This window comes from Narcine bancroftii, chromosome 3 (assembly GCF_036971445.1).
Source record: "Narcine bancroftii isolate sNarBan1 chromosome 3, sNarBan1.hap1, whole genome shotgun sequence".
NCBI lineage: Eukaryota > Metazoa > Chordata > Chondrichthyes > Torpediniformes > Narcinidae > Narcine > Narcine bancroftii.
The window spans coordinates 359,449,344-359,457,625 of record NC_091471.1 but is presented as its reverse complement, the minus strand read 5'-3'; the positions used below and the strand labels follow the sequence as shown (position 1 = coordinate 359,457,625).

General features: G+C 41.1%; 1 long non-coding RNA gene across 1 annotated transcript in view; it reads right to left on the bottom strand.

The window, feature by feature from the left end:
- Positions 1–1,154: 1,154 nt before the first annotated feature.
- Positions 1,155–8,282, bottom strand: part of LOC138756635 (uncharacterized) — a 114,883-nt gene continuing 107,755 nt past the window's right edge. The window contains exon 3 of the long non-coding RNA XR_011353209.1: positions 1,155–1,258. This is a non-coding gene — a long non-coding RNA (uncharacterized lncRNA). The remainder of the gene's footprint in view (positions 1,259–8,282) is intronic.

Sequence of the window (8,282 nt, the reverse complement as noted above, 5' to 3'; positions counted from 1 at the left end):
TCCTCTCCTCTCCCTTTGTCTGGCATCTGCCAATAAACCATCTTTGTCCATCATTTTTTCACCTCCCACTGGTTCACCCACTGACCCCTGTCTAACATCCCCTACCATGTCCTTAATTATACCAGCTATTTCTCCTCAACACCCTCAGTCCTGAAACATTGACCCTTCTCACACTGATGCTCCTTGAACCATTGAGTTCCTCCAATAGGATTGGGGTTGCTCCAGGATCTACAGTCCCTTGCATGTCTCCTATTTCTTCTTCTTTGGCTTGGCTTCGTGGACGAAGATTTATGGAGGGGTATGTCCACATCTGCTGCAGGCTCGTTGGTGACTGACAAGTCCGATGCGGGACAGGCAGGCACGGTTACAGTGGTTGCAAGGGAAAATTGGTTGGTTGGGGTTGGGTGTTGGGTTTTTCCTCCTTTGTCTTTTGTTAGTGAGGTGGGCTCTGCGGTCTTCTTCAAAGGAGGTTGCTGCCCGCCGAACTGTGAGGCGCCAAGATGCACGGTCGGAGGCGATATCAGCCCACTGGCGGTGGTCAATGTGGCAGGCACCAAGAGATTTCTTTAAGCAGTCTTTGTACCTCTTCATTGGCGCACCTCTGTCTCGGTGTCCAGTGGAGAGCTCGCCATAGAACACGATCTTGGGAAGGCGATGGTCCTTCATTCTGGAGACGTGACCCACCCAGCGCAGTTGGGTCTTCAGCAGCATATATTCGATGCTTGCGTGTCTCCTATTCAAATGGCAATTATTTCACCTTTACCAAAGAGAAGGAACGTTGGGAGTGATGTGAAAGAATAGGCTGGCTCTTCCAATTGGTCCTCATCTGTGCTTTAACTTCCTTGTACTTCTAGTCATTTAACCAATATCTCAGAATATTTTTCCCCCCCCCCCTTGCATCTTGGCCTAATTTCCTGCACTCAGCAATACATGAAATTTGGTTTCTTCTTGCTCTATTATTAGCACAGTGAATTGGGACCTGTACTATTTCAGTAGTCATTAAACAATTATTTTAAACAGCTTTATGAGTGCATTAATGAAAGGAAATTTAAAGCAAATGCATTGATCTATGTACTAACAGAACAGAAATAAGCAATGTTATGGGTATCTGTGCAAGAGAGGCAACTTATATATATTTTTTTACTTACAGAATGTCAATGTTGCAGAAAAGATCAGAGTAGGTCAATCATCTTCAACTACCTTGGAAAAGGCAGCAGTGAGCTGAATTCCTGGTAGAGAGCGACATCTCGTCGTGCTGCTAAAAAAGGGGAGTTTTAGGGTTTAGCAGCAGTGAAAAAGCAAGAAAATATCCTGCTGGTCTTAGGTTGTGAATTGCAAGCTAGTCATTGATATAATGGAAATTTCATAGTTGTTATTAATTTAATAAAAGCTCCATTTTAAATTTAGACAAACTGCACAGTAATAGGCCCTTTTGGCCCCTGCCGGCCAATTACACCCCAAGTACATTTTTGAGCGTGGGAGGAAACCAGGGTGCTCGAAGGAAATCCACTCAGTCACGGGAAGAACATACAAACTCCTTACAGACAGAGCAGGATTCGAACCCTGGCGCTGTAACAGCATGGTGCTAACCGTGCCACCCTATTATACTGCGCTTTATGACACTGGAAGATCGGAAAACGTTTCACGGGACGAATACTTCAAAAATGGTTATTGTGATCATTTGAAGAGCAAAAAGGCAAATTTCCCCATGCACACAAAGTCCAGCTCATTCAATTAGACTATGACAAGGCAGATAATCGTCAGTAACTTTGGGGAAATCAGCATTGATCCAGGAAACATATAAAACTAACTCACTCCATTTTAGATAGATCTGTTCGATTGGAAGTTATGAAGAATGGTAGGTAGTATCCTAGTGCAGGAAACCAGGTGCTGTCCATGTGAAGTTTGCACACTCTCCCTGTGAGGATACAAGGAAAGCTACGCAAGACAACATTTTTTTTTTCGAAAGGTTTGCTGCTTGTAAAAAAGGAGACAACTTCAAGCTGAACACAAAGACCATTCAGATTTTCTCTATCCCAAAGGAAGTTGGAGAAACTTTAAATCAACTTTTATTGAATTTAGCATGTTTAATCACATAATAATACTGACATATTGCACTAGTTCAACTGACCTAAAAACACTTTAGCGCTGATTTTCATTTATACTCAAGCATCTGTCAGTGTCCAACAATAGTTGGCCAGCAATGATGGATTTCAGTTGCCATGATACCACTTTTCCATGGTTGCAATGTGCTGGTGAAACCTTTTACCATGTTTGTCACCAAGATCAGCAGGGAAGAAGTCCAAGTGCGAATACAGAAAGTGAATTTTCAATAACATTTTGACATTTTGGACTTTTGCGTGCTTGAAGCAGACTTAAAACACAAAAAGAGGTTATATCTAAAAAAAATCAGTATGTGATAGGAAACTTTTAAGATGATTTTTTGTGATCAACAGCCCAAAATCCATAAAATACACCCAAAAATATTCAGGAATCAAAATCTTCATTGTCAAGTATTATTGGCCATTATAAATGGCCCTATTGTGTGGACGGGTGATGGAATTTTGCAGTAAATGATGAGAATGTGGGAGATCTGTAAATGGGTGGTTTAAGGTTGGAAAGGACTCTGTGAACTAAAGGGTGTGTTTGTTTTATATCTCTGGATAACTCGGATAGCTTACTTAAAATTTAATCCCTGCAGTGCATCCACACAGGAAACATTGAAGGATTGGCCTCAATCAAGCCCCTGAATTGAGATCTGAACCTTCAACTTTCTGATATAGAAGTGAGATTTCCCTCTCCAAACTATATCTGGCCAGATTACATGGCCTTGGAATTCATCCCTGCTCATTAGTGTTTTAACCAGCTCTGGAGTACATAGAGTACATTGTACTCTACCTCTGGAATTCTTCCACAGAGTGGAACAGAGTGAATGGAGACACAATATGATGTGGTGACATTGCATGTTTAATGCAACTGATCAGGGATGTATTTCATATGCATAAATGCCTAGAACCTGTTGAAAGATTACTTTTGCAACATGCCTTAACAATATAAAATTCAATGTCAGAAAATAAACTGAGGAGTACAAGCCAAGTTTATTATCATTTGATTGCATAAGTACGACCCAATGAAACAATGTTCTTTGATCCTTGGTACAAAATATGAAGACACACAACCAGACATAACATACATACTGTATATTAGGTAGGTTGACCTCCTTTTTTAATCCAGCATATGTCAACCCTATTTTTAGGCTGACCGGGCCTCCCAGGAAAACCCAAAATGTTTTAAAACACCAAAATTGGAAGTAACAAACTCAGAAATTAAGTAAAAATAAAACCTCAGTCTACTTGGCAGGAGAAGGGACGGCACTCGGAACTGGTGTGGTGACACTGTGCTAAAGGCAGGAGCAGAATCCTCTGCCTACCAGGCAGGTGAGGCGATGGCAACCTCAGGGTCCCAGGTAGGAGCAGTTATGATGGCACCCAGCAGTGGGGAGGTGTTGGGGTGCGGTGGCACTGACAGTGGGGGATGCTTCCAGCATCAACTTATACATGGAATTGATGTCGATCTGTTTTTTATTTGGTGAATTTAAGGTCTCAAAAGTATATCAGGTGTACAAGTCGACATCCCTCCAACACCTCATTGAGATTTGAGCTCTTTTAATGCCACCTTCACTGGGACCAGAGACCATTTCTATAATTAGGGTTTGTTTGAAGGCCAGTGGTAATAATGATGTTCTACTGCATGCAGCTTTTAAAAAGACAGAGGGGCAAATAAAATAATTGGATAGGGACTTGAGTACAAAAGGTAGGACCCTTGAAACTGCTGTACAAGGCAATGATAAGACTATACTTGACATACTGTGTGTGGTTCTGGGCACCCAGATCAAAGAAGGATATCAAGAAGTTGGAAGGTCTGCACACAAGATTCATCAGGTTGTTGCTGAGACTGGAGAGCTTCAGTCAAAGGGAGAGATTAGATAGGCTACGTCTTTATCATCTGGAAAACAGGAGGCTGGGGGCTGATAGTGGTTTATAAACTCAAGAAAGCATGGATAAAGTGAAAACAGTCTTTTTTCTTAGGGTAAACAATTCTAGAACTAGAAGGCAGAGGTTTAAGAAGGTGGGCCAACAATTTCATTCAGAGGGTGGTCCATATCTGGAATGAGCTGTCAGTGGAATGTGTACATGTGGGCTCGAAAGACATTTGAATCGGGGTATGGACAGGAAAGGTTTACTTCAAGGTTTAAACCACCCAGTTTCGGTCATTCAAGAGCCAAAGAATGAAGAATGCTGCCAAAAGTAGCAAACATAGCCAGCTCCATCACAGGCTCTGACCTCCCATCCATTGTAGGCATCTATCTAAGGCGCTGTCTCAAGAAAGCAGCCAAGAACACATCGAAAACAGCAACTCATCCATTGGTTACAACTCAATCTTCAATACCATTATTCCCTCAGTGCTGGTCAAGAAGCTACAAACACTAGGCCTCCCCCCTGCAACAGGATCCTTGATTTCCTCATCAGAAGGCAAGTCAGTACGAATGGGAAAAATGTCTCCTCCTCAATGATTATCAACACGGGTGCAACCCAAGGATGGGGGCTTAGCCCACTGCTCTATTTGTTATACACCCCTGACTCCGGGCCTAGGCACAATTCCAAGGCCATCTACAAGTTTGCTGATGACACCACAGTTGTCGGCAGAATCACAGACAGCAAAATGAGGAAGCGAACAAGAGGGAGATAGAGCAGCTCCTTGAGTTATGTCACAACAATAACCTTGCTCTCAACATTAGCAAAGCCAAGGAGATGATTGTGGACATCAGGAAGGAGTCAATCCTCATCAAGGGCTCAGTAGTGGAGAAGGTCAAGAACTTCAAATTCCTGCGGGTCAACTTCTCCGAGGATCTGTCCTGGAGCCTCCATATTGATGCAATGGTGAAGAAGGCCCACCAGCGACTACACTTTGTGAGGTGTTTAGGAGGACATTTGAGAAGTTCTACAGGTGTACTGTGGAGAGATTACGGTCTTGTATTGAGGCACCAAATCTCAGGACAAGGAAAAACTCCAGAGGGTTGTTAACTCATCATAGACACCATACATCACTTCATTGAGGACATCCACATGAGGCAATGTCTTAAAAAAAAAGCAGCCTCTATACCCAAAGACCCCCCCACTACCCAGGCCGTGCCCTCTTCCCTCTCCTACCATTGGGAAAAAGGTGCAGGAACCTAAAGACGAGCACTCAGTGGCACAAGGACAGCTTCTTCCCCACTGCCATCAGATTCCGGAATGAACCAAAGGCACTGCCTTACTTTTTGTGCACTGTTATTATTTTATTTTGTATAGAAATATTATAAGATGGTTATAATATGAACGTTTTCACTATGAAATTGCTGGTAAACACCAAATTTTGTGACTTGTTCATGACTGGTTCAAATTCTGATTCTGAACATCTGAAAGGATCCCACAAATGCCCTGGTCACAATTTCTTCTCACACCTAACTTTAGGAAGAATGTATGGAATCTTGAAGCCTCTCGGTTCAAGAACAATTTCTATCCAACAGCTATCAAGTTCTTGAACCTTCCTACTTTCCTAACTGTAAATTATTCCGGAACCACAAAAGGACCTGATGGCATTATTGAAATACCTTTTTTTTTGCACTAATTATAACTGTGTAAGACTTTGGCAAACTTCTACAGATATGCCATGGAGAACATTCAGACTGGTAGCATCATTGTCTGCTATGTAGGTGCCAATGCACAGGACAGGAAAAGACTACAGAGATTTGTGAACTTGACCAGCACCGTCATGGGGATCACTCCATCGAGGACAAGTACAAGAGGTGGTATCTTAAGAAAGCAACCTCTATCATCAAGGACTCTCACCGTCCGGCCAGGCCTTCGTGTCACATTAGGAAGGAGGTACAGGAGCCTGAAGATGAACATCCTACGATACTCAAACAGCATCTTTCCCTCTTCCATTTGATTTCTGAGTGGATAATGAAACACAGACACCGACTCACTTCCTGCCCTTTTGCATTGACTTATTTATTTAAAACCTCATTTAGAGCAATTTTGTACCTGTACTGTACTGTTGCTGAAGAACCACGAATTTTCTGACATATTCATGATGATAAAGTTTGATTTTGATGTCATGAATATTTATTTATCTATTGATCCTTTATATTTATGATCTCTTTTCGTACTGGGGTCATTTAACATTTACTATTGAAATTGGAGTATCTACATACCTGTTTGGCTGCAAGTTTCAGTGCATATCTACACTGTAATTATAAACTCATTATCATTAAATGCAATCAATGGGATGACCCAGAATGCCAATTTGGTCAGCATGTATGGATTGGGCCGAACGGCCCATTCCATGCTGCATGACTCCATGACGCTCTGTGAACTCTATAGGTCTTTCTGTTTGTCTTTTAAGTATATCCTGTTCATATTTTACACACCTCAGCTAAATATCGCCAAATAAATTGTTGTGAGCATATCCGAGTGGCATTGGATGAGGACCAGATGTGGCATGTGTGAACCACTCAAATCTGTTGTCTTTGCTCATTTGACAACTATAGTTCAGGGAACAGTAATCAGTGCACACATTTGGGAAGCTACCAAAGTATAGCTACTCTAAACCGATAATTATCGTTAGCAGGGGTTGAAATAAGTTGAGTATTTTGAGAAACATAGAAATATCTGAAATATAAATTGGTGTTTCTACTTAGAAAAAGTACAAAGTATTGTGATCAATTCCATATCCTTCTATGTCTGAAGGGTTATCAGAAGAGGAGAGTTTAACGGTTCTTGGCCTGTACTTGTTGGAATTTAAATGAATGAAGAGGAATCTTGTTGAAACATTTGAATGCTGAAAGGCTTGGACAGGGTAGATAAAGAAAGGTGGGAGAGTCTCCGACAAGAGGGCCCAACTTCCGGATTGAAGGGTGTCTGATTAGAACAGAGATGCGGACAAATGTCTTTAGTCAGAGGGTGGTAAATCTGTGGAATGAGTTGTCGCAGGTGATTATAGAGGCCAGGTCACTGGATGCTTTTAAGGCAGAAATGGATAGGTTCTTGATTAGCCAGAGCATCAAAGGTTTATTGGGTGAAAGAAGATAGTAGGGCTGAATGGGGAAATGGATCAACATGATTAAAAGGCAGGGCAAAGTCAATGGACTGAATAGCCTATTTCTGTTCTAATGTCTTATAATAGAATTTTACACCCATTTGCGCGCTCGCACACGCACGGTGGAATTATCATTATTTTTATTTAACTATGTTATCAAATATTTTATATATTATGGCTTAGATATCCCAGAATGTGAGAGTACCAAAATGTCATGCCAGTTTTTTTTCCCACTTTCTTATATTCTTAATAGCAACTAAGAAGTGAAATTACAATCAGATGTCTTTGTTAAATTTGCAGAAATTGGCAGAGAAAGATCTTTTTTATCTGAAGTTTCATCGCATGGAGATTTGAGCTCCTTTAATGGCACCTCCATTGGGACCAGAGACCATTTCTATAATGAGGGGTTTGTTTAAAGGCAGTTGGTAATAATGATGTTTCACTACAGGCAGCTTTAAAAAGATGCAAGGCAAATAAAATCAACCAAAGTGAACATCAAATAGACAGAAGTAGTTGTTAACAAAAGCATATTTATGATAGGTAGGTGTGAATATCATTGAATATATTGGTGCAATGTTAATCGGCAACAATCTAAATTAATAAACTGTGGGCAAAGAGCCAAAGCTTGAAAAGAAAACTTGGGTTGACTCCCCTGTCATGATTAGTGGTTTGAATCAATTCCACAGTACATAACTGGAAAAGAATCAGCTGATTCATACAGGATTTGACCACAAGAGGCCCCACCGACCACCTCATCCTTTTCCTGTCATTCCTGCACTATTTGGCGTTCATTGCAGCTTAATTATAACATGTTGAAACTGCAGGACCCTTTATTAACCCTTTTGCAGTTACTGCAGTGTTGGCTAATCAAAGCAAAATAGAACTGTAATGTATTTACCTTGTTAAAAGCATGCACATTTTGTTTCAGCCTCCACCAGTGCATTCTTGCTTCTTTCTTTCCCATTGTGAGTACATAAGGGGAGAAAATGACGCTCTGTATATTCAAGAGGGAAATGTTTGTGTGTATTTTTGTTGGTATGGTTCATAGTGTGAAAAATTAAAAAAAAGAAAGCATTCTTGCAAGTGATATTCGATGTAAAATAAAAACAGTCTCTGATTGCATCATTAAGAGTGAGACTTGG